Source organism: Rhinopithecus bieti, unplaced genomic scaffold, assembly GCF_001698545.2.
Source record: "Rhinopithecus bieti isolate Rb0 unplaced genomic scaffold, ASM169854v2 scaffold_17677, whole genome shotgun sequence".
Lineage (NCBI taxonomy): Eukaryota > Metazoa > Chordata > Mammalia > Primates > Cercopithecidae > Rhinopithecus > Rhinopithecus bieti.
In genome coordinates, this window is record NW_016808829.1 from 312993 (window position 1) to 324910 (window position 11918).

General features: G+C 43.0%; 1 protein-coding gene across 2 annotated transcripts in view; it reads left to right on the plus strand.

The window, feature by feature from the left end:
* Window positions 1-5200: 5200 nt before the first annotated feature.
* Window positions 5201-11918, plus strand: part of ZNF260 (zinc finger protein 260) — a 14357-nt gene continuing 7639 nt past the window's right edge. The window contains exons 1-2 of one of the 2 annotated variants that reach the window (XM_017887325.1): window positions 5201-6612; window positions 9461-9680. The gene's annotated coding sequence lies outside the window, so the exon portion shown is untranslated. The remainder of the gene's footprint in view (window positions 6613-9460; window positions 9681-11918) is intronic. The other variant, XM_017887326.1, reaches the window with a different exon arrangement.

Genomic DNA, 11918 nt, shown 5'->3' on the forward strand with positions numbered 1-11918 from the left:
GGTCTTGATCTCCTGACCTCATGATCTGCCCGCCTCAGCCTCCCTAGATTTTTGACTATAATGACACTTGCCAGACATTTCATCCAGAGGCAGGAAAAAATACCATCTCACAGAGAAGGGCTGCAAGAGACAATTATGGGAGAACAGTTTTTTTTGAAAATACGAAATTTTACTCTGGAATAGGTTAAAGACCTAATTGTGTAAGATAGAACTACAAAGTCAATAGACAAAAATGTAGAAGAATTTCTTCGTGACCTTAGAAAAGAAAAATCTCTTTTTTTTTTTTTGAGACAGAGTTTTGTTCCTGTTGCCCAGGCTGGAGTACAGTGGCACGACCTTGGCTCATTGCAACCTCCATCTCCCAGGTTCAAGAAATTCTCCTGACTCAACCTCCTAAGTAGCTGGGATTATAGAAGCCCACCACCACACCCGATTAATTTTTGTATTTTTAGTAGACACGGGGTTTCACCATGTTGGTCAGGCTGGTCTTGAACTTCTGACCTCAGGTGATCTGCCCGCCTTGGCCCCCCAAAGTGCTGGGATTACAGGTGTGAGCCACTGCTCCCAGCCAGAAAAATGTTTCTTAAATAATAATACCATAAGCCATACACATATACACAAACACATAACAATATTAAAATAAGTATTTCTATTTAATAAAAAGTATAATAAACAGAATACATAAGAGGATATCAACAGAGTCTAAAACTGTCAGGGAGCTAATATCTAGAAAATGTAAGAAACATTTGCAAATTAACAAGAAAAAGACTAATCCCAATTACATTTTAACAAAAGGTACAAAAGGCAATTTACAAACAAGGAAGCTGAAAAAGCTAACAAGCATAAAAGATTTTCAAAATCACTGGCAATCAGAGAAATGCACATTAATACTACAAAGAAATACTACTTTATAACTTTTAGACTGATAACTATGAGAGAGCTACACAGTGCTGTGTTCATGCAGATGTGAGATATGGAAACTCTCATTCCGTAGTGGTGGAAGTCTGGACTCATACAACCAATCTGGAGAGAATTTGGCACCACTTAGTCAAGTAAACTCATATCCTGTGACCCAGAAATTCTGTGGCCTAAGAAATTCTCAAACTGGCCCATAAAGGGATATGTATGAGATGATTAATTTCAGCATTTCCTGTGGTAGGAGGGTATGGAGCCAATCTGCATGTCCACTCTCTGGAAGAGTAGGTAGGTAACGTGATCAATGCCTTGAAATAAATGTTTACATAGTAACAGATAATTGTAAAATATTGTGATTAGTGAAAAGAACAGGAGGCATTATTTATATAGATTTTAAAATACATGTATGTAAAATACATGCTTTGTAAGAACATTTTCAAGCATAAAGATCAAAGTAATCTTTTTTTTTTTTTGAGATGGAGTCTCACTCTGTCATCCAGGCTGGAGTGCAATGCCACGACCTCGTCTCATGGGAACCTCCATCTCCCAGGTTCAAGCGATTCTCCTGCCTCAGCTTTCCGAGTAGCTGGGATTACAGGTGCGCACCACCGCGCCTGGCTAATTTTGTATTTTTAGTAGAGACCGGGTTTTGCCATGTTGGATGGGCTGGTCTCAAACTGCTGAACTCAGGTGATCTGCCTGCCTCATCCTCCCAAAGTGCTGGGATTACAGGCATGAGCTGCCATGTCCAACAAATGGATCATTTTGAATGAGTGTCTACAGTAGAAGGAGAATGGAAATAGAGTATGGTGTTGGAAACAGATCAAAAGAGTCCTTGTAAAGATTAGTGATAAATGAGTCTGATTAACTCAAGTTCAGGTTCAGAGGGTGATTAAAAATATATACATAAACATTTATCTTCCAGACATACTTCCTATGGAGTTATGCATTTAATGTCATTGTTGTTTCCTCTCTTCAGAATTTTTTTGCCTCTAATTTTTTTTACTTGTTTAATTACTCTAACAAGTATCTCTTAAAAAAAAAAAAAGAAGTTAAGGGCTGGGTGCGGTGGCTCACACCTGTAACCCCAGCACTTTGGGAAGCCAAGGCGGGCAGATCGCCTGAGGTCAGGAGTTCGAGACCAGCCTGACCAACATGGAGAAACCCTGTCTCTGCTAAACACAAAAAATTAGCCAGGTGTGGTGACACAAGCCTGTAACCCCAGCTACTTGGGAGGCTGAGGCAGGATAATCACTTGAACCTGGGAGGCGGAGGTTGTGGTGAGCCGAGATCGTACCATTGCACTCCAGCCTGGGCAACAAGAGCAAAACTCCATCTTAAGAAAAAAAAAAGAAGTTAAATATGTACTCTTGTCTCTTTCCTTATGTAATGGAAATGCTTCTAGTATTTCCCTGTTAATAACTCAGTTGGCATTTAAGAATCCAAATCTGGCCAGATGCGGTGACTCATGCCTGTAATCCCAGCACTTTGGGAGGCCAAGGCAGGCAGATCACTTGAGGTCAGGAGTTCGAGACCAGCCTGGCCAATATGGCAAAACCTCATCTCTACTAAAAATACAAATTTAGCTGGGAGTGGTGGTGGGCACCTGTAATCTCAGCTACTCAGGAGGCTGAAGCAGGAGAGTCACTTGAACCTGGGACACGGAGGATATAGTGAGCCAAGATGGCGCCACTGCACTCCAGCCTCAACAGAGTAAGACTCCGTCTCAAAACAAAAACAACAACAACAAAGAATTGGCCAGGTGTGGTGGCTCACTCCTATAATCCCAGCCCTTTGGGAGGCCAAGGTGGGCGGATCGCTTGAGGTCAGGAGTTCGAGACCAACCTGGCCAACATGGTGAAACTCCATCTCTACTAAAAATACAAATAATTAGCCAGGCGTGGTGGTGTGCACCTGTAATCCCAGCTACTCAGGAGGCTGAGGCAGGAGACTTGCTTGCACCAGAGGCGGAAGTTGCAGTGAGCCAAGAGTGCACCACTGCACTCCAGTGTGGGCGACAGAGCAAGACTCTGTCTCAAAAAAAAAAAAAAAAAAGAAAAGAAATATGTATTAATCAAAATTAATAATCAAGTTTACATGTGAGAAAAATTCATTATATTTTATGCTCTAGGTACAGAAACTTAATAATCAAAGAAAACAATAATCAAAGCAGTGAATATCTTTCGCCCCACATCAAAAGTCCTATGGATGATGAAGACCTTATACCGAGTTTGAAGAATGTTGCCTTATCATACCCCTTGGCGCACCTCTTCCCTATCCCAGAGGTAGAGTTAACACAGAGTAATCTCAGAGAGTAACAGAAACCTAAGGCAATCTGGGCATGTTTCCTCTCTGCAAGCAAAAATAAACTAAGTAGCACTGCTATCATGTATTAACTACTTACTATTCTTTCATTAATCAAATACTTAAACTGAGAGCCAACTATGTTCTAGCCATTGTAAATGCTGAAGATGGAACAACTACAAAAGACAAGTTCCTTCTTTCACAAGCTTGAGTCTAGTTACAATGAAGAAAATTAAAGTGCAACTACACACTTCATGCATAGATAGGTAGAATATACATATTTTCTAATCAAATTGCTTTCACACAACATATATAACTTAAAATCCTCTATTTTCATTTAATATGACATTGTAAACTCTCATCCCCTTTCTTCCATCATAAATGCATGGTTATGGCCGGGTGTGGTGGCTCACACATGTAATCCCAGCACTTTGGGAGGCCGAGGCAGGCGGGTCACCTGAGGTCAGGAGTTTGAGACCAGCCTGGTTAACATGGTGAAACCCTGTGTCTTCTAAGAATACAAAAATTATCCGGGCGTGGTGGTGCATGCCTGTAGTCTCAGCTACTCAGGAGGCTGAGGCAGGACCATCATTTGAACCCAGGAGGCAGAGGTTGCAGTGAGCTGAGATTGTGCCACTGCACTCCAGACTGGGCAAGAGCAAGACTCTGATAAAACACAAAAAACAAAAAACACATGGTTATGAGATAGCTGCTCTGCATGTAGCACGATATCCACATTCCACACAGAAAGGGGGAAAAGAATGGATGCGCACCGAGCCTACCCCACACCATCCCCACACCATCCCCACACCATCCCCACACCTTTAAAGAACTGCCTGAGGGGCCAGGCGCAGTAGCTCATGCCTGTAACCCCAGTACTTTGGGAGGCTGAGGTGGGTGGATCACCTGAGGTCAGAAGTTCGAGACCAGCCTGGCCAACATGGTGGAACCCTTGTCGCTACTAAAAATACAAAAATTAGCCGGGCATGGTGGCAGGCGCCTGTAATCCCAGCTACTCAGGAGCCTGAGGCGGGAGAACTGCTTGAAACTGGGAGGTGGAGGTTGCAGTGAGCCGAGATCATGCTACTGCACTCCAACCTGGGTGACTGAGTGGAGACTCTGTCTCAAAAAAAAAAAAAAGAAAAAAAGAAAAGAACTGTCTGAGAAGCCCAATCTAAGAACTTTAACTTACATCAACAGGAGAAGCTAGAACATGTAGAGTTTGGGTTTTTTTGGTTGGTTTTCTGTTTGTTTTTCTTTAAGCAGAGCAAACAAACAAGATCAGGACTTTTATAGCAATAAAGAAGGGAATGGATATTGGGTTAGCCACATATGTGGCAAAACAATGAACAGTATCTACAATTTAATATATTCTTAAATAGCTTTCAATTATGTAGGAAGTTAAAATATCACTTATAACATTAGATACATGTCAATATGTGCATATACAAATATGTGTATTTGTATGTATATGCATATATATCTACATATGTATACAGGTAAAACCAAACTAGGCATACATGATAAACTGAACCATTTGCTATATTAATAAGAGAAAATTAGGAAGATATTTCCAAAGAGAAACATAAGAGTCCAGGTTACTTGATAAGTCCTTTTAGGCATTTGCTAAGAAAAAAAAAAAAATCAGCCGGGCACCGTGGCTCATGCCTGTAATCCTAGCACTTTGGGAGGCCGAAGCGGGCAGATCACGAGGTCAGGAGCTCGAGACTAGCCTGGCCAACATAGTGAAGCCCCGTCTCTACTAAAAATACAAAGAAAAAAAAAATTAGCCGGGCGTGGTGGCCGGCACCTGTAAGCCTAGCTACACGGGAGGTTGAGGAAGGAGAATCGCTTGAACCTGGGAGGCAGAGGCTGCAGTGAGCCGAGATCGCCCTACTGCACACCAGCCCGGGTGACAGTGCAAGACTCCGTCTCAAAAAAAAAAAAAAAAAAAAAATCATGTCCTGGAAAAACAAAGCATTTCAGGAACAAAGAGAAAACTTCAAGGCACCTTAAACATGGCTTTTAGATATCACAACCATTATTTCCTCTCCTCTGGGGAACCTCACTTGGAGGACATAAATGAGAAGGGAGAAGACAATACACCTCCCCTGGGGCCCAAATGACAACGCCAGAGCTTACTCTGCGTTCCCCTCCCGCGCCATGGGAGGGCTATCAGAGGGAACTGGGGCTTCCAACTCAAACTCAGTGTGATAGAAAAATCCCCTTTACTATCACGGGACCGAGGTGTCTTCTGCTTTCATATATGAATATGTGTGACATTTGGTCAAAGACACACACACACAGTCTCAACTCCACGCACACACAGTGCCTGACAGTCACACACCCACCACTGGATACAAAGTCACAAGCACCCACCCTCCATATTCCCACACAAGGACAGAGTCACAACTACACAAGTACGAAGCCCCCTAGATCTGCACACAGACGAACATATGGTCACAGAGTCACAATCACACACCCACCGCGGGCACACAATCACAGCTAACCCACACCCTCACACAGCGTTACAGTCACACATTAACAGTCCTAACCCAGGGACTCACGGGACACCCACAGAGTCCTCCCCACATCCGTACACAAGGTGTCAGTCACAATCACACACACCCTGTGCTAGGACACACAGTCACAAAACCACAATTTCACAACCGGCCTTCCTCGGCCCGTTCTGCCTGAACAAACTTAATACTCAGTCTCAAGCCCCGCACCGGATTCTAGACGCTTCACCTCCAACCTCCTCCGGATCCTGTAGTCTCCGAGCCGACCCGCTCAGAGTCCCCGACCCGCTCAGAGCCCAGCACCTGGGTGGCTTGCATTTCTCCACGGAGTCGCGGGAGTCGCGAGGGGAGGGACCGAGTGCGCGGCGCCTTCAGGGAAATGTAGTTCAGCGCCACGCCCACGATGGGTAAGATGGCGCCCGGCTTCACCCTAGCCAAAGGGATTACCCTCATTCCCGAACCGTGTCTGAGAGTCTCCTGGGGGTCCTGCCTTAGTATCGCACCGTGGCTCTTACATGAAGTCAGTACAGCGTGTTTAAGCTGATCTTACACCTGTGGCACACCACTACCCAGTCCCGGGGATCGAGTAAACTAAGACTCGGCCTTACACCCCGCCCCGGCCAGGGAGACAGTCCCACAAGCTCTAGCAGAGGAAAGAAAGTTCGCGCGAAAAGCGGACTCAAACCGCTGAACCTTCTGGGAAATGTAGTCTACCCTCAAAAGAGTGGCACGGAAGACGGGCCGAGATCTGTAGATTCCGTCCGGTTCTGATCCTGGGCCTGCCCCAGCCCAGGAGATCTCTGGGAGCCCTGCCCGCACGAAGGAGTGCGCAGGCGCAGACTCTCCGACTAGCCATGGTGGTCTTTGTCTGCTGGTGAGTTGGGTTTCGGCTCTGTGGGACTTGAGTTTCTGGACACTGAAATGGGCCAGGGACGCTGGAGGGGAGGATTTGCAGTGCCTGCGATGGGGCTGGGGAGTGTGGAGGGGAGGAATCGCCTTCTGTGATGTGCGGTGATCAGAGCTGGTGTGGCTGGGGGCAGGGGTACAGTAGGAAACGGGTGGGTTCACGGGTGGGTGACCGAGGGTTTGAGGGAGTGTTGAAGGTTGCAGAGTTAGTGAGAAACTGGTTCCAAGTTTGTGAGGATGGACAGATGGCTTTGTGAGGTAGTAACCTCTAAGCCTCACTTTTCTCATTTCCAAAATAATAAAGATGCGTTTTCTGGAAAATAGGAAAGGGAAAAGGCTAAGGAACTGAGCGGATAAGTACTTTTAAACGTGATCTTTATATAAAAGCAGACCTATTGTGGAGTAGAAAACAAAATCAGCATTACCTTTCCATTTTTTTTTAAAGAGGAAAGATTTCCGAAAAACTTGTTACTGGATGCCTGTACAGCCAGTAGACATTGACTTTTCTTAATACTTTGGAGAAACTTTGGTGCAGTTGCTTAGAGAAACCCTGAACTAAGGAATATCTTTGTTTCTAAGGAATATCTTCACTAGTTTCCACTAGTGCAGACAGCACAGAATTGGGAAGCTACTTGTCCTGCCTTTAGTGCAGAGGTCAAGAAACTCCCTAGTTCGTCAATGAGGGCCGCATTGACTGCTAATCTGACTCCTAATTTAATCAGGGTTTCCCCAGCCTTTTGTAAATATAAGGGAATTTTTTTTCTTCTATATATAAAGATAGAAGTATTCTATCTTAAAGTATCTTGTCACACTTATTCTTAACATATTTTCAATAAAATAAAAAAGTAACAGTGTTAATAGTTTTGAAATATACACAAAAAGTAAAAGATACAAAGAAGACAGGACTTAGTTTCTGCTTTTCCCCTAACTATATATTGGTGTTTCTAAGTTTCTGGCCTTGATCATCTTTTCACCTCTAAGTACTCCTATCAGCAACAACATTACGCTGCCATGGCTTCATCTAATGCAGTGACTGATAAATATCTGTTTCTACTGGAGGCTTGTCCTGAGCTGCTGATCCATATTATTTAATTGCCCAATGTACAGTCCACCTGGAAGTTGCACCGGAACTTCAAGCTCTTTATGTCTAAAGTGTCATACTGATAGCTCCTTCTTCCTGCAGTCTGCCTCCATCTCTTTCCCCTCTGTACCTGTTTCAGCAATTCATAGCACGGGCTAGCCAGGTTCTAAGTCTCTTACATCTTAGAGAAGGCTTCTGAGTAAGTTTTCTCCTTTCGTTTGTTATATCCCATGACAAATTGTAAACCAAGTTTTCTTAGCACACATAATCATAAATGCATATGTTTGCTGAATCAGTGAATGAGCATACAGTCAGCCCTCTGTGTCTGTAAGTTCTGCTTCCACGGATTCAACAAACATGAATCATAACTGTTGTTAAGCTTGCGATGGTTGTGTCTGTACTGTACATGTACAGATTTTTTTTCTTGTCATGATTCCCTGAACAATATAGTACAACAACTATTGACCAGGCATTTACATTGTATTAGGTATGATAAGTAATTTGGAGATAATTTTAAAGTATGTGGGAGGATGTGCATAGATTATATGTAAATATACTTCCATATACTTTTTTTTTATTTTTTTGAGATGGAGTCTCATTCTGTTACCCAGGCTGGAGTGCAATCTTGGCTCACTGCAACCTCCGTCTCCTGGGTTCAAGTGATTCTCCTGCCTCAGGCTCCCAAGTAGCTGGGGTACAGGTGTGCACCACCATGCCCAGCTAATTTTTAAATTTTTAGTAGAGACAGGGTTTCAGCATCTTGGCCAGCCTGGTCTTGAACTCCTGACCTCAGGTGGTCCACCTGCCTCAGCCTCCCAAAGTGCTGGGATTATAGGCATGAGCCACCGTGCCTGGCTTTATATTTAAAGTATAAGGGACTTGAGCATCTGCAGATTTTAGTATCCACAGTGATCCTGGAACCAATCCCCTGTGATATCAAGGGAAGACTATTATTATAGGATACTTACTATATTTAACTTCTAGTTAATCTAAGTAAAATATTAGTCCACTAAATTTTTTAGAGCTCTGACTTATAAATACCATCAGAATAATTTCCTGTATTTTTTCCATATCACTCAAGGTTGGTTACTTCATATTTATGAGAAAAGTGTTACGGGGAAAAATTATATTCAAAAATGTGACTTCAGTCAGGAGCAAGGTCACAAGTGACACCTGCTCCAAGGAACCTGTACAGGTTGTGATTGTGGATAACTCTGGCATCTTAGACTCTCATAGTTTCTCTGTGTAACCTAAATTCTGAAAATAAAGTCCCTTCTGTTTCTCATTTTTGAAATGTTTAGAGCTTTTTTTTTTCCTTCCTTGAAACGGAGTCTCCCACTGTCGCTTAGGCTGGAGTACAGCGGCGTGATCTTGGCTCACTGCAACCTCTGCCTCCTGGCTTCAAGTGATTCTCTTGTCTCAGCCTCCTGAGCAGCTGGGATTACAGGTGCCCACCACCACGCCTGTCTAATTTTTGTGTTTTTAGTGAAGATGGGGTTTCACCGTGTTGGCCAGGCAGGTCTTGAACTCCTGACCTCAAGTGATCTGCCCACCTCGGCCTCCCAAAGTGCTGAGATTACTGACGTGAGCTTCCGTGCCCAACCATTGAAATGTGTAGAGCTTTTGAATGGCATAATGGGTCTGGCCTGAGATGCTATGTACAAATACTCTTTTTCTACTTGCTCACATGTAGGTCAAAGCCAAAGAGTCATCATTACTTTGTTCTTTTTCACAGGCTTGCTTCCTTGTACATCCTCAGGAGCTGCAAAATCTCTTAGAGTTCTAAGGGCTCTGCCTGAATTTTGGGATGGTGCCTTGTTCCCCAACCATAACATCCAAGTCCAGTGTCATTTTTCTTCTCACAAGTTTACAGTCAACACTTAAAAGAAGGACAGCAACAGATGATTGAGAAAGAAATGTGAAGAAGGTTCTCTGTGTGAGTAAGCAAGAACCTGGTAGGTATGAATGGGATAAAGATTTACTGCAGTTATTCAGTGAGAGTTTGCAGCCTCAGCCTCTGAGTTGTTGTGGGTTTTTGTTGTTGTTGTTGTTTTGAGATTTTCATACTAGCCTTTGTCTTTTAGAGTGACTATTGCTGGGAGTTCTTTAGATACCTAAATGACATTTCCAGACCGTCTTCCTGAATCTATGCATCCCTTTTATCAGATTTTAGAGAACTGATTGCTCTTCTAAACGCTGTTCTGGATACCAGTCACTCTACATCATTTGCAGTCTCACGTTTATGATTTTTTACAGCCTCAATTTCACTTTTCTTCCTTTCACTAACATTCTCCATTTTTCACTTTTCCCTGTATGCCTAGATGCATTGCCTTAAGCATTCAGTCCTTCATAGATCTGTTAGCTTTCAAAAACTAGCATGTAAGCTCTTTTCTTTAAAATGTAATCTTTCTATGTACAACTATTATGTATCAATAAAAAAAATTTCGAAAACTAGCAAGTAGATTCTCTACGTTTTAACTTTCTCCTTTCTCCTTTCATTCTTATATTCTTATATTCATTCTTTCATTCTTTCTCCTTCCATTGTTATATTCCTCAGAATTGAATTTTACTTCCTTACTCTTGTTTTCTATTGTTTTCGTACCTCCAGCCATCATAGTCCAACACTGTGTCACCTCCTGCTTTTTAACAATATTGCAGGCTTGGGGATTAGTGCTGACTTCCTATTAGTTCATTTTGCTGTTAATTTTAAAAAGAAATAATAATGGCTGGGCCCGGTGGCTCATGCCTGCAATCCCAGTACTTTGAGAGGCCGTGGCAGGCAGATCACGAGGTCAGGAGTTCGAGACCAGCCTGACCAACATGGTGAAACCCCGTCTCTACTAAAAGTACAAAAATTAACCAGGCGTGGTGGCACACGCCTGTAATCCCAGCTATTCAGGAGCCAGAGGCAGGAGAATCACTTGAACCCAGGAGGTGGAGGTTGCAGTGAGCCGAGATCACGCCACTGCACTCCAGCGTGGGCGACAGAGTGAGGCTCCCATCTAAAAAAAAAAAAAAACTATTATTATCAAAATGTAATATATATACTTGATAGAAAATTGAAACAATTGGGTATGTCTCTTCATTCCTCGCCTTCAATTCCCTGTTCCCCAGAAGCAGCCACTGTTAACAGTGTCTGCTATATGCTTCTAAATGTTTTTATGAGGATACAAAAAGGCTTTCAATTAGAGCAGTGACATGATTTGACTATGACAAGGTTACTGTGGCTGCTGTGTTGAGAATTGTAAAGAGGTGAAAGCTAAAATAGCAAGACTGTTAAGGAGGCTGTTAAATAATCCAGGCAAGACATGTGGCTTAGACCTTGGTAGTCACAGAGAGGATTGTCCAAAATAGCCGGTAAGCACGAGGTTGTAAAGACTGTGTAATCTGACAGAAAGAGAAATGTTTTTTGAGCAATAAGGAGAATGAGATTGCTATTTGAAGAGATGAGAAGAATTTGAGAGGAGGTGGTTTGGGAGCTGGAGCAAGAGTTTGAATAGGGGCAGGGTAAGTGAGATCACTATTAGACATCCAAGTGGAAATGTTGAGTAGTCAGTTGGATATTTGAATTGGTTGTTGAGGAGAGAGGTCCAGGCTGGTGATTAATATTTGTTAGGCATCTCAGATTCATGATACTTAAAGCAATAAGAAGTGCACTAATCACAGTAAAGCTAAGTGACTATAATAAACCTCAAAGTGCCAGTTTAAGGAATGTAGGAATTGATTTCTTGGTCACATAACACTCATGTGGTGAATAGTCTGGATTTGCATGCTAACTTTGGTGCTTATGGTCCCTGAAGGATATGGATTCCTCCCAGGTTCTCTCTTTATTATCTGGTTGTGGTTGGAGCTGGATCAACAATGCATCCTGGTTTCAGCCAGATAGAAGATGGAGGAATTGCTACTCTAGGACCGGAGTTCAGCAAACTTTTTCTGTAAAGAGCCAGATGGTTAATGTTTAAGTCTTTGTAGGCTACAGGGTCTCCACTGCAGCTACTCAACTCTAGCGTTATACTGTGAAAGTAGTCATGGACAAGAAAATAAATAAAGATGGCCATGTTCCAGAAAGACTTTTAGTTTGTCAACCTTGTGATGTTTTGTTTTATTTTATTTTTTTTGTTTTGAACACTTTTCCCTCTTTTTCCCCCCCGGGGGGAGGGGGGGGGGGTTGTTTGCGCCACGCGCCACCTCCT